This window comes from Artibeus jamaicensis, unplaced genomic scaffold (assembly GCF_021234435.1).
Source record: "Artibeus jamaicensis isolate MK-2021 breed Jamaican fruit bat unplaced genomic scaffold, CSHL_Jam_final contig_923, whole genome shotgun sequence".
NCBI classification, from domain to species: Eukaryota; Metazoa; Chordata; class Mammalia; order Chiroptera; family Phyllostomidae; genus Artibeus; species Artibeus jamaicensis.
In genome coordinates, this window is record NW_026522014.1 from 660,430 (window position 1) to 673,252 (window position 12,823).

Consider the following 12,823-nt stretch of genomic DNA (forward strand, 5'->3'; position numbering starts at 1 on the left):
TTCGGGTTTAAGTTTGGATTTCCCTTTTATTTCTTGAATCTCCTGGTAGAGATCTCTTATTTTTCCATTCTTCTTGTCCTCCTCTATCACTTTACTATTGCAGTAGTTCTCTATCTTTGTGATAGTCATCAAAAAACTGCATTCCGCATTCTAACCTTGCTATTATCATCTTTTACATTTGCCTCCTGCCTATCTCTAACAATTTTTAGTGTCTCTTCTGTCATCCATCTTGCGTTTTCTTTCCTTTTTACTTCCAACATTGTCTTCACATTCTTCCCAGACACTTCTAGTTTCAGCTCACAGTTCTGATTCTCAGTCAATCAAGTTTGAATGTTGCAAATCTCTTTTGTATGGATGTGTTTGAAGCTCCACCAAGAAAGGTAATGGCTCTAACAGAGGCATGTGTGAGTGGGTACATGGGTGCCTGGGGGAAGGTCTGGAAAGAAAATCCGACTGAAGATCAGGTTTTGTCCAAACAAGCACCAGCTCCTCTTTTCCCTAATCTTTCTTCTATGCTTTGTATTTCTAGAGAATTCTGCCCTGCCATAAAGCGCAGTAATCAGGTTACTAACAATGACAGTGACAACTTCTCACTTTGTGAGGCTCACTGTGCGCCAGGCATCATGTCGAGCACTTCACACCAGTACTCTCAGTGTGTCCTCACACCAGCCCTTAACAGCTGGCATTCTCATCTCCATTTTGCAGAGGAGGAGACTGAGGAGGAGACTGAGACGTGACTGTCCGTTCCCATCCCCGGCCTCCCACAGCTGAGTGGAGGAGCTGCAATCACACCAGTTCAGCAAAGCGCTCACGATGCAGGGGGTGAAGTGCCATCTGGGGGCCCTCGTCTCCAGTCTGACTCTGACAGGCCTGCTTCGTTTTGGATGTTTCAATCATAACCAGTCTAAGCCTACACAATTATTTAGTTGCTCATGTCTAGAGGAACTTTGACTACCTCCGGAGATAAAATTAGAAATGCAAGAACTACAGAGCCCCCTAAACCCTGTCCAAATTGAGTTAATTAATCCATAACTCCAACACCCTAAAGGCCCTATTTAAATACAATCTCACTGTTGGTGAGAAGCTCCAGGAACCTTGATTAAAACTGAAGCAGTCAGAAATAAGATGTAGAAATCTGCCTTTAAAATTCTCAACACGAAAATGTGGCATCTCTTATTGTTTCAGTTGTCTCTTAAAATACATGTCAGTTATTAATAAAGTGACAATGTTCCATATAAATTTCATGAAGGCACAATTGGTCTGTAAACACCTGAGATTTCTGCATCAGCATTGATGTTTTACAACATATTCTTAAGATACTATTATTATGGGGCATATTCAGATGGTATTCTCATTTGATAAGTATTTCTTTCAGAATTAAAAATGCAGTAGGTACTGTAGAATTCAGCTGCAGCTCTCATCACTGACGAGTCTCCATAGATTCTGGCAGCTTTCTCTTATTTCTGTCAATACAGGGGGGAAATGACAGAGGATTCAGACATCTATGTATTGGAGGCTGCACTGTTTGAACTGCAGCTGTACTAGCTTAGTAATTTTACGCATAGTCTCACAGTAAAGTTAGTCTGTGCTTTTTTAAACATTTTAAAATTGTATTGATTGATCGATTGAGAGAGGGGTGCATATAGTGATTGATTCTTGCATGTGCCCTGACCAGAGATCGAAGCTGCAACCTTGGCGTGTATTGGGAGATTCTCAAACCAACTGAGCTACCCAGCCACGGCTTAATTTGTGCTTCTTCAAATACTAGCCATTTTGGAGCAAGAATTCTAGAATGTCTGAGGCCCAGAGCAAGTCCACAAAAGAGATAATCCACTGACAGATATTTGAGGGCATTAAAAATATATATATTAAAGGAAATAAAGTAAAAAAATCAAAGAGAAGAAACCATGCAAGGGAAAGGTGATTGAAAGGAGAAACATAAACTGTTGCTAGCTTTTCATTTTTACTATCAGACTTTTAGGTTATACCCTCATAGTTAGAAAGTATGAAGAACATAATAAGGACAAGGGACAAAAGAAGGGAGACTGTCGTAGACATTCCTTCCTATATAGAGACTTGAATATGGAGGTGGTGTGTTCTCTTTTTGTTTTTACCTTTTTTAAATTCTTACTTAACTGACTGCTGCCGCTTTCAGGAGGAAAGCCATAGGTATTTGCTGCACAGGTATCAAGTACTCTTCAAAGAAAAAGGGAAGGGTACTCCAGTCTCCCAAGAAAAACACTGACTGAAAGAGACGGGAGGAGGGGTGACCTGTTGTCTCCTGTGTTGTGAGACTTCCTATTGATGTCGGTCGCCGAGAGAGGTGAGGGCTGTTCTGATTGAGCAATCTCACTGCGATCCATACACTGCCTTATTTCTTTAGACATACCTTTTAAGAGGGCTGAAATTTAAATTAATAAACCAGCCAGGGCTGCATGCCGACATGACTTGAAAGTTAACTGGAATTTATTGATCTGCAGCCTACAAGCTGTTCTAAGGCCGCATTGCGCCTGAGAAAGCCAGTCTTTAAAGTTGCCAAAAAAATTTTTTTAATTACCTTAAAAAAAGATTTTTTACATCTTTAGACAGTACTGTTGTTTGACTGGAAGCTTCTCTCCTCTGCCCCTCTTTCTCCCAAATTGGGTCTTTAGTGACAGGTGTTGACAACATCAGTGGCTAATGCAACATCCATAATCCACGCTCAATTTTCTGCATTAATGGAGGGGGGTGGCAGCTGGAGCCTGGGGGCCGCCACTCTCCAGCCCCTGTCTGGGAGGGTGGGAGGGCGGGGCAAGTTCAAAAGGTGGTGTGGGGGGGGCGCAGCTAGAAGCTCTTCATTTCCTTTACTGATGTCCCTGAACGTCTCAAACATCTTAAGCCTGTTTCCATTTTTCACTGGATGCTTTCTCTTGAAGAGACACCTGTCGTGTAAATCTACTCTCACCTGCCCTATCAGGTGTCCTGAAAGAGCCTTTTAGACTTCAAAGGGGTCTACCTGGCTTTGCTGTTCAGACAATGTGTACAATGGACACCCCCACTCATGTTCTTTGTGATTGTATAAACTTTTCCAGATGCTCCTCTCAGCTTCTGTGTTCCCATGCTCAACAGCCTTTATTTTCTATCCTCTTCTACACCTTCGATTTTTTTTGATCGTGCGCTCACGCGCGCGCACACACACACACACAAAACTATATCAATGAGAGGATTTTTTTTGCCTCCATGTTTAAAAGTAATACTGTATTTCATTTCTCCAATTTCACTGGACTTTTTAAATCAAGATTCTTGCCAGGCATGGTAATTACATTTGTACATATTGGGCGGGTGCAATTAAGCCACCTGGTACAACAGTAGGAGCATCTTCTCCTCATTTTCAGGTCCCAACAGCCCCTCCTCCCATGGCATCTAAATCTCCAGGCTCTGTCTGCACCTGTCTGTCTCTTCCTCACACACACACAGATCTTTCCATGGTTTAGGAGGCAGACGGGTCCTGCAGATTTGGTGGAGTTTGTTTGTTTGTTTGTTTGAATTATTTGGGGGTGGGGGGAGTGTACTCTCTTTCTCTCTGAGATAATTTTTAATATTAAAAAGAAAATGCAGCTGATGCTGGCTCCTAGGTCCTTTTCACACTTCTCCAGTGGAAAGTGTGGGCTCTAGTCACTGTTCCCCATTTGTAATCGAGTACCTCTCCCTGAGAAAAGTCTCCCCAGTCCTATGTTAACCCTTATTAAAAGCTGTCTTCGAAGTGGAACCTTGTCCATGGTTTTGGAAAGTTTAAATAAATTATGCACCCTGCTTATTTACCATCTCAAAGAATTCAGAATGATTGAAGAGACACGCCCTCTCCACGTACAAACCATGTTGCTTTTCCCTCACAGATCATGATCGCCTATATGATAAGTATCTTATACGTTGTTGTAGGTGTTACCAATCGCCACCTATGAAGTGGGGCTGTTAGTCCCAGGATCCAAACTGAACTCTTTTTCTTTCATAAAAATTTGGATACGCACTTAAATTATCCAGGATAACAACCACCTCAGAAATTATTTCTCCTTTGATGCAATAATACTTCATCACTTTTATTCTTCCAACCAGTGTCTCTAATGATGTCTAACCTTCAAATGAGCATGTTTAACATTAAAATCACCATCAGGGAATCAATCAAGAAGTAAAAAGAGCCCTAAAGTTAAAAGTTTATGCATCTTGCCCTGGTTGGTGTAGCTCAGTGGATTGAGCGCAGGCCTGCAAACCGAACAACTGCAGTTCAATTCCCAGTCAGGGCACATGCCTGGGTTGCAGGCCGGTTCCCAGCAGGGGACACATGAGAGGCAACCACACATTGATGTTTCTCTCCCTCTCTCCTTCCCTTCCCCTCTAAAGATAAATAAATTAAATCTTTAAAAAATGTTTATATATCTTTTTCTATATACATCTACACATACATATGTGTATATTCACATGTACTTATATAATCAATAACTACCTGAGGACTCTGAATAACATGTAAATAATAAAAAGCTGTACAATACAGTAAAAATTTATTTTAAAAGAGAACTTGTAAGTCAGATGGGCTGGACATATCATTTCACTTGTACAAAAATTTCCCATTGCCAGTCCCTTTAGTAATGTAGGACTGCAGCTCCTTTGGTGAGTATGAAGTCTGTGAGGTAGTAATTAGCTTTGTGCCTTAGGGCAGAAAGGGCAGTGACCCCTGTAACCCCATCTCTGTTCTGGATGTCCAGGCTACAAATTCAAGTAAGTCTGAGTGGCCACCCTTAGGGATAGTGCAGTCTTACAGGGGAGGCAGCCAGCAGCCAGTGGGCCTTGCCACGGCGATGAAGACCGTGGTCAGCGTGCCCAGGATCCCCGGGGGAGCTGGGAAGAGGGCCGTGTCGGGAAGGCCGCCGGCGGGACTCCGTGCTGCGCCAGTCCTACTGTGCGTGTTCCATTTCCTTCATATCAGTACCGGTCGACAAATGACTATTCAGTTGTAGGTATCTGCCAGGTATCACCAGAGACGAGTTATGTATAGATAGGGGCTGTTTGTAACAGCAAGAGTTGTTGAAATTTTATATAAAAACATAACATGCCATGTGTGAACATTTACAGTTAGGGAGATTATTTTTACTATGTATTGGAGGCCTAGTGACTTTTGAGTGTTCTGCTTGGGCCAGTATTTCTAGCTCCTTTTAAATAACAATATTCATTCAACACTCCGATTTTTTGCCCTCTTGAAAAAGAATTATTGCAAGAATAGAAGTGAAAGGGCCAGTTCAGGGTACTGAGTAAATAGCCCTGCAACAAGGAGAGGAGTGCTAGGTATGAGGTATTATTCAGAAGGGATGAAATGCTGAAAGAGCTTTATTTCAAAATATCCCTTCCCTTTTCTGAACATGCCCACCACATTGGGGGCTTCTTTAAGAAAAACGTGGACCCCCGTCAGCACATGTTACAGCCTGCTGCTTCGTGTTCTGTTTTGACCCCCTTGCTGCCACCTTCCCTGCAACCTCCGTTCTCTGCGCACGCGCACTCAGAATCCCCAACATGCACAAGAGCTGCCACAGACGCAAATGGGAGTTTAATCGTTTCTAGCGGCCCAGACTCTCTCAGTGAGCTCGTAGCTAGTGCATAAAATGTTAATACTTCTTAAAAAGAACATATGTTACAATCTCCATGCCTTGTCAAACACACTCCAATCTGCAAGCAATTTTAGACCTGACAAAAGCTTGTTCTTGGCTGCGTATCTGTCTCCATCATGCATCCTGTGCAAGTTCAAAGCATGATGATGACATTAAATAGTACGTGTCTTGGTTTTGTCCGCCAGCTCCGAACTCTTTTATATGAAGGCACTAATTTCACCGTGTGGAATTAAATATGCCTTTTGGGTGTGTGTTGGTTGGCCTGCTACATTCATTTTATTCTACTCCACTTTTCCCCCCTCTCTTTATTGACCCAATGCATCCAGATCTATAATGGAAAAAAAAATTGATTGACTCAGAGAGTAGGGGATTGCAGTGTAGTGATTTCACGCTCTGTTGTTGGCTAACAAGGCACCACAGTTTTTATTTAGTGAGGCCCAGTGGCAGGAGATGAAGGATTGTGTGAGGCCCAGCTGCCACGGTCACAGAGCAAGCAGCTTAAAGGGCTTCAGGGTTCCAAGTGAGAAGGGAATTGTCTCTTCCCAGCAGGTAAGGGATAGATCTAGACAAAGTCTGTCGTGTTCAAGATGCTGACTGGCCTGGCCAATTCATAAATCCGAAAAATTACAACATCCTGCAGGTGGCAGGAAGTAGAAGAGCTATTTAGTGGTGCACTTAACCCTTTTAATGCCAGGAAGGTTGGACCTCCTGCTTGCTGGTTTTTTTATAAGGGGGTGTTTTGTGTTTAATGCATTTTTAAAGTAATTTCTCTAAGTCTTCTTTTAAATTAAAATATATGAGATCAACCAATTATCTATTAAGGTGAAATCCATTCATTTCAGTTGCTCTGTAGCAAGATAATGTGATTATGTAATATATTTGCACTCTTTGCCAGACGATTGGTGATTTTTTTTTACACATTGGTCTAAAAGAACTAAAAACACTGAATGTTTCTGTGCTGGTTGTGTGTGCACTTACGTGTACCTGTGTCTGCATGGGTGCGTGGGACCACCACTAAATGTTCACAACTTTTTAAACATTTAAACTGTAGTATATAATAATGTCTGCTAAGTTGAACAGCTTTCTGAATTTGGCCTTTCCTCCATCTATGAAAGTCAGTTTGCTAAGTCATTTAAGGTATCTAAAAGGAGCACGAGGGAGAATGTTTATCCTATTAAGAAAACCGTTTTCAGGCGTGTTAAAATACTGTTAATGTGCTCAGTCCAAGTGAGCCTATAAAGGACCTCCACTTGATAAAATTAATAAAAATATCCTCATCTACTTTCTGTGTGTACTTATTACAATTGTAACTCTTTCAAGGGTATTCGAATTTAGACTGATTTAGCTACGTCTTTCAGGCCTTGAATCCAAATTAGGTTTTACTACAATAAACACAAGACTCCTATTCCTTTATTATTTGCCTCAGTAATGCATAAAGTATTTCATTATTTTATGGGGGGAACTCTTCAGTGAAGGACACAGATGTCATTAATATTGGCTATTTAATGCCTGCCGTGTTCCAAGGATTGTGCATCTTATGAAGCAGGCATAATTTGTTCTTAAAACTGGAGTACTCTTGCAGACCACGGTGTTTGCTTCTAGTTCGGTGTTCAGCCGTCTTTTCAACCCCCTCTGGTCTGTCCTCTGAGCTTCAGGCTGTGCCTTAGCGTGGGACAGAGAGTTCAGGCTCTCAGTTCTAATGTGTGAGTCTGATTTGCTAACAGTTACAGGTCCAGTGGGAGCACCCTTATCCAAGTTCATATCCTTGATACCGAATGGCCCTGTTAAAAGTGGCTCATTGTTATTCAAATCCAGATGCTATAGATCTTGCCATGCTCTCTCTCAACCAAAACAGCTACTCCTGTTAAAAGCCTGAGGGAATGAATGTATCAATAGCCTATAAAGTGGGGGCTGGACCTGAGTTTCCTAACTCTAGAATGGTGATGAGGTTTCATTTAAAACGAAACCTTTTTTAGTTCCTGATTTTTATTTCTCAGACTTCTTAGCAGTTCTATTTTAAATAATGTTTACCATGATTTTACAGCAATCTAAATAAAAACTGGTTTGGAATGGCTTCCCCCTTGGAGTTCCCCATTTGATTCCAAGAGGGTGCTTTCGTTCCTTATCCCACGGTCGAAGAAGAGGAAAACTGCTTCCCTCTTCTCTCTGCATATTCTCCATTTGATTCACTGGTCGCTACATACCTACATTTCCTGGTCACTAAGGTAGAAAGGAGCCTAGTTCTGCTCACTTATGATGTAATGCTATGGCCCACAGAGCTCAAAGAAGCAAAGAAGTCTAAAGAAATGGGAATTAGAGCCAACATGAAATGGAAAAATCCTTGCCTACTCAGTCAGAGTTATACCCATACATTATATAAAACCAAACCTGTGTGTTTGGGATTACGGTACCCTTAAATGCAACCCGTGGCTCAGTTGGTATATTAACCAGTCAGACTTTCCTCATGTGGTTACAACTTCTCCAAAACACCACAGAAAAATTATAGCTTCCCATATAGACCACTTATTCATGCAGTGTTGTGTCTTGTGAATTGTGGTATGGTCTTTTGGTCTCCACAGATACATAGGAACTTCAGAGTAATTTAGAATATAGTGGGAGAAAGTAGCAGCTGGAATTACCATTTGGGAATTTTTCACAACCAGTAAAGTTTTTTTTTCCTCTTCCTCCCTCCTCTCACTCATTTTATCACTAAATCGTAGATAGGAACAACCTCGTATTGTAAGAAATCATTATGATGGATAAATCTATATTATATTTCAGGTTAACTTTTATTTGTCTCTTGGATATCTGGCAAAGCTGAGTAACACTGGACATATTTTTTTAGCTTTAATAGTTTCACTGTTGGAGATTTTAATCATTTCTGGTGTTGGTGTTATATTCTAGTCATAAGTCATGTGAAAGTTGCTTCCAGAATTTTCCTCCAGTAACTTATATTTATTTTAGATACAGGTTCACCCATTTCCTCTAATTTTATAATTCATTCAACAGATATCTATTAACTATTATGTGCTGGGGCTGTAAAACTTAATTAGCTAATGTTATTAATTAGCTAACGGACAATTGAGCAAGAGAGACATACATGTAAATATCTCAGCTTAATTTAGGTGGCAAGCGCTGTAGCCCAAATGTGAAAAATGTCATGTAGGAGACAGAATAGCAACTAAGACCAGCATGTAAATAAGAAAAGAGTGCATACACGTGGGAAGCATTGTTAACACCACTGGCCTGGCTCGTGTATGGTGATGGTGACTTTTTGTAATGACTGCATGGCCCACAGGTTGAGTGGGCCACTTTCCACTCGTGGTAAAATTAGAAAGAGGTACCAAACATGTATAAGTCAATCCAAGTTATCCTCTAAGAATCTAGTGGACAAATTGATGCATCTGTGCCTCAGAGGGGTGAGCGAGAGTGGGGCTCTGGCTGGGCCCCGACCATCTGCAGGGCTGGGAGGGGCGGGGATGGGAGGCTCAGTGAAGAGACCGGTCTGGCTGGGATCAGACATGCTCCTGGCAAGATGCAAAGGTTGGGACTGAAGGACCAACAAGTTGCCCTAGACAAAGGGGCTTGAACTGGAAGCAGAGAAACTTTCAGCCCAATGTCACGGAGAGTAAGTGTTTGTTGTCATGTCATTGAGCAGGGAAATGACACCATAAAAGTCGTGGGATTAGAATGTTATTTTTAAAATAGCATTTATCATGGGAGGAACTCTGATTACAATGTATTATACATTCATTGTAAAATATTGGAAAAATATGAAAATAAGTCCCTTAGGGTCCTATTACCTCAGAAATAGTTTTAGTTGATATTTTTCTGTATTTGAGGGGTTTGACGGGTTGTGTTTGCTTCTTTTAAAAACTTTATTCATACTTTATATTACCCTATATAACTTATTTTTAAACTACGGTTTACATTCAATATTATTTTCTATTAGTTTCAAGTATGCAGCATAGTGGTTAGAGAAATATGTACCTTACAAAGTGTTCCCCCCAATATTTTTGGTGCCCACCTGGCACCATACATCATAGTTATTACAATATTGTTTTTATAATTTTTTCACCTAGTAAATCTTGATAATTTTCCTATGTCATCAAATACTCTTCTGCAGTGCTGTTCGTTTTTTAATATGATGTCATCCTAGTAATATGTATTCCCTCATATGAATGTGCCACAGTTGTATTTAACCAACCGTCCAGCACTAAAGTGGCTTCCAACTTTGAACCATTGTAAATCACATTGTAGTGAAGATCCCTGTATATAAATCTTTTCATACATTACTAATTATTTATGTGAGATACATTTTCATAAATTTTAACTCAGATTTTAAGCCAACAGGTATGGATAATTGTGGTTACTAATACACACTGGCACACTGAAAGCACTATTTTAGAAAAATGAAGTGGACATAGGGAGCAACATGGTGTGGAGGAAAGATTCTGTGGGAAGGCATTGAACCTAGTGCTGAAGAATTCTAATCCTGGCTGTCCTTGGCGTATGGTTAAGTTCATGTCCATGCTTTGGTTCCTTCCTGTGTAGCGAGATAATTATTAACATGAAGCAACTAGAGCAGTTGACACCGAATCTCCAACATCACTGAGCTGTTGTTGACATTATTAGGACGGTGATTTAGGTTTGAAGTGATGAGAACCTATATTCAGTGACCAAGGGGAAACATACAGAGAGAGAAATCTTTGACAAATCAACAGGACTCAGGGACCGATGGGCTGTCTTGGACAAAGGAGAAGAGTTAAAAATAAGTCAGAGGTTCTAAACCTCAGCCATCAAGAGGCGTGTGTCTCTCAGTGGTAGAGGTGGCTCCGACTGTACTGAAGGTGACGCAGTGGGAGAGGGACATAGGCTGCTTGGTGTCCGTAGGTTGCAGGGTGGAGACTGAGGAAGGGCATATCGATGCGGGAATGATCAGAAGTGACCTGCCGAGGCGGAAGTGGATAGACGCCAGGAAAAGTGAGGGTTGAGAGAGCGAGGCTTAGGATCCCGGACTGCTGGAGGTGGGTGGAGACTGGGTGTGGCAGGAAGAAAGGGAAACCAGCTGCGGAGACTGAGAAGATGCCAGTGCAGAGGCGGACAGAGGATGGAATTGTGGGTTCCAGGGAAGGATAATGTCACAGAGGAGAGGGGCCGCAGCAGTGCCAAATGGCAGAGAGTTCAGACACGATAGGGAATAAAAGCCATTACTAATTGCAGTTCATCAATTGAAGGCAAGAGAGTTTGAACTTTCTGTGTGTGTTCTATGATGGGTCTTTTTTGTGGACTTTCCTTCTAGCTTTTTAAAACGTTCTTTGTGAATTTTAGTTATGAGGTCTTCTTGGACATCTTCAAACGTTACTTAGAATTCTCCTCTGCTATGTCAGTTATAAGTTATAAGGAAACTTGCAGAGCAGTGAGTCATCCAATTTGCCTACCAGCAAAATCTCCATTTCTCCCTCACGCCGTGTTCGTTCAGCACAGTTGCTTAAGCATTTGGTTCATGTAAGCGTTAAAAACACAGGAACAAAAATGCTGTAAAATAAACAAGGCTGCAGTATTTTGTGCAGTAATCACTTGCCAAGTCTCGCCTTTGAAACTGAAGCCATTTTTGTGTCATTAAGTATAGTACAGTGATCCATAAACAAGATCTCTGTTGGGTTTATATAATAAAACAGATGAAATCATTTTAAGTAAAATGTTAAAAGCATTTACTTCCTAATTCAGACCAAGCTGGATCCAAAAAATATCCTTCATGTATCCAAAATTTAAAAAGACAAAACAAAACTGAGTGTTTTTTGATCCCCAATTCATTTGCTGTGTAAACCCGGAAAGACTTTTTCAGATATAAAAACTCAATCACGAATGTAAATCATCTTATTTTATCCCACTGTGTGCAAGTGGTTTTCCCGTGACCATTTTCACTCTTGCATTTTAAGGCTTAGCTTATTGGCACTCACTTATCACCTTCTAACTTGTATGCAACTCTTACTGGAACTGGCTACCAGACTTCTTGTTACTGGTTACCTGCCTACTGGGGTTCCCCATCACCTTTAAAGTACACTTTGCTTTGTCTTACTTCTGAATGTAATTGGAAATGTTATTTTCCTGTAGGTCTGGTATATCTGACTTTGCATTAAATCATCCTGAGGTTGATTTTCCCCCAAACATGTGGCTGGATAATTATTAAATCTCTTTGTTAGATTCAGCTTAAACTGTTTTCTTTTTCTCCTGTTTTCTATTATTTCTTGGGTGCCCAGCGCAGCACTGATCCCAGATGGATTCTTTTATAAGGGCTGTTTAACAACAATTTGAAGGAGGGAGTGAGGAGATCCTTTTTTTTTTTCTCTCTTGCCTACAGCTGCTCTCAATATGGCCCATCATGACTGAAAGGAAATGAATAAAGATGAGTTATCTGAACTGAAAATCAGCCACAGAACAGAAGCGATTCATAGTCCTCAACCCGTCCACAAATTCAGTAGGGAAAAGGAAGTCATTGTCGTCATTTATTTATTCATATATTTTTAATGGTGGCAGGATGGTTTTTTAAAATCTTGTACCTTTGAGTAGTGGCCATTCAGAGCATTCGTGAAAAGCCATATGGTTTCAAATGAGATTCCCATCACATTCTGTGCATTTGAAAGCACTAACGCTGAGCTTCTTGGCACAGCCTCCACTTGGAGCCCGAGCAGACCCATGCGAACGCTGGAGACCAAAGTAAAGAACATGCAAATAGCACTTGAGGAAATGTTAGCAGTTTGACTCGCCATTTTTGGATCGGTCTTCGTTTGGATGAGACAACCTACATTTTATTATGAGCAGCTCTCATTTCCATATTTTGTGCATTACATATCTCTCCACTGATTAATTTTTACCCTTGTGACTTAGGTATCTGAAGTGCTTAAAAACATTTCAAACAGTGAAAAATGTGGAAAGGGAGTAGTGAATTTGGGTCCAGATTAGGAGGGAGGGTAAAGTTCATCAGAGAAGTTGCTGAATCACACGTTTCATGTTTTCTCTGTGAGAGGAAGAGATGTGTGTTAGTACGACAGGCAGTCTAACTAAAATGATCTCATGTTCCCGGAGATTTGGGGATATGAGCGCCTGAACCCTGGCCACAATCAGCCTTTGTCCGTGACGAGTAAGAGGCTCGCTGTGGCTTGTCCTGCAGAAGCCACACAGAC

The 12,823-nt window shown here is 41.1% G+C and overlaps 1 protein-coding gene across 4 annotated transcripts in view; it reads left to right on the forward strand.

Moving 5' to 3' along the window:
- CDK14 (cyclin dependent kinase 14) overlaps window positions 1–12,823 on the forward strand; it is a 562,452-nt gene that overhangs the window by 504,377 nt on the left and 45,252 nt on the right. The window contains exon 15 of one of the 4 annotated variants that reach the window (XM_053655083.1): window positions 706–1,254. The exons of the other annotated variants lie outside the window; for them this stretch is intronic. The gene's annotated coding sequence lies outside the window, so the exon portion shown is untranslated. Of the gene's footprint in view, window positions 1–705; window positions 1,255–12,823 lie in introns of those variants that run through there. 4 annotated transcript variants of the gene reach the window in all.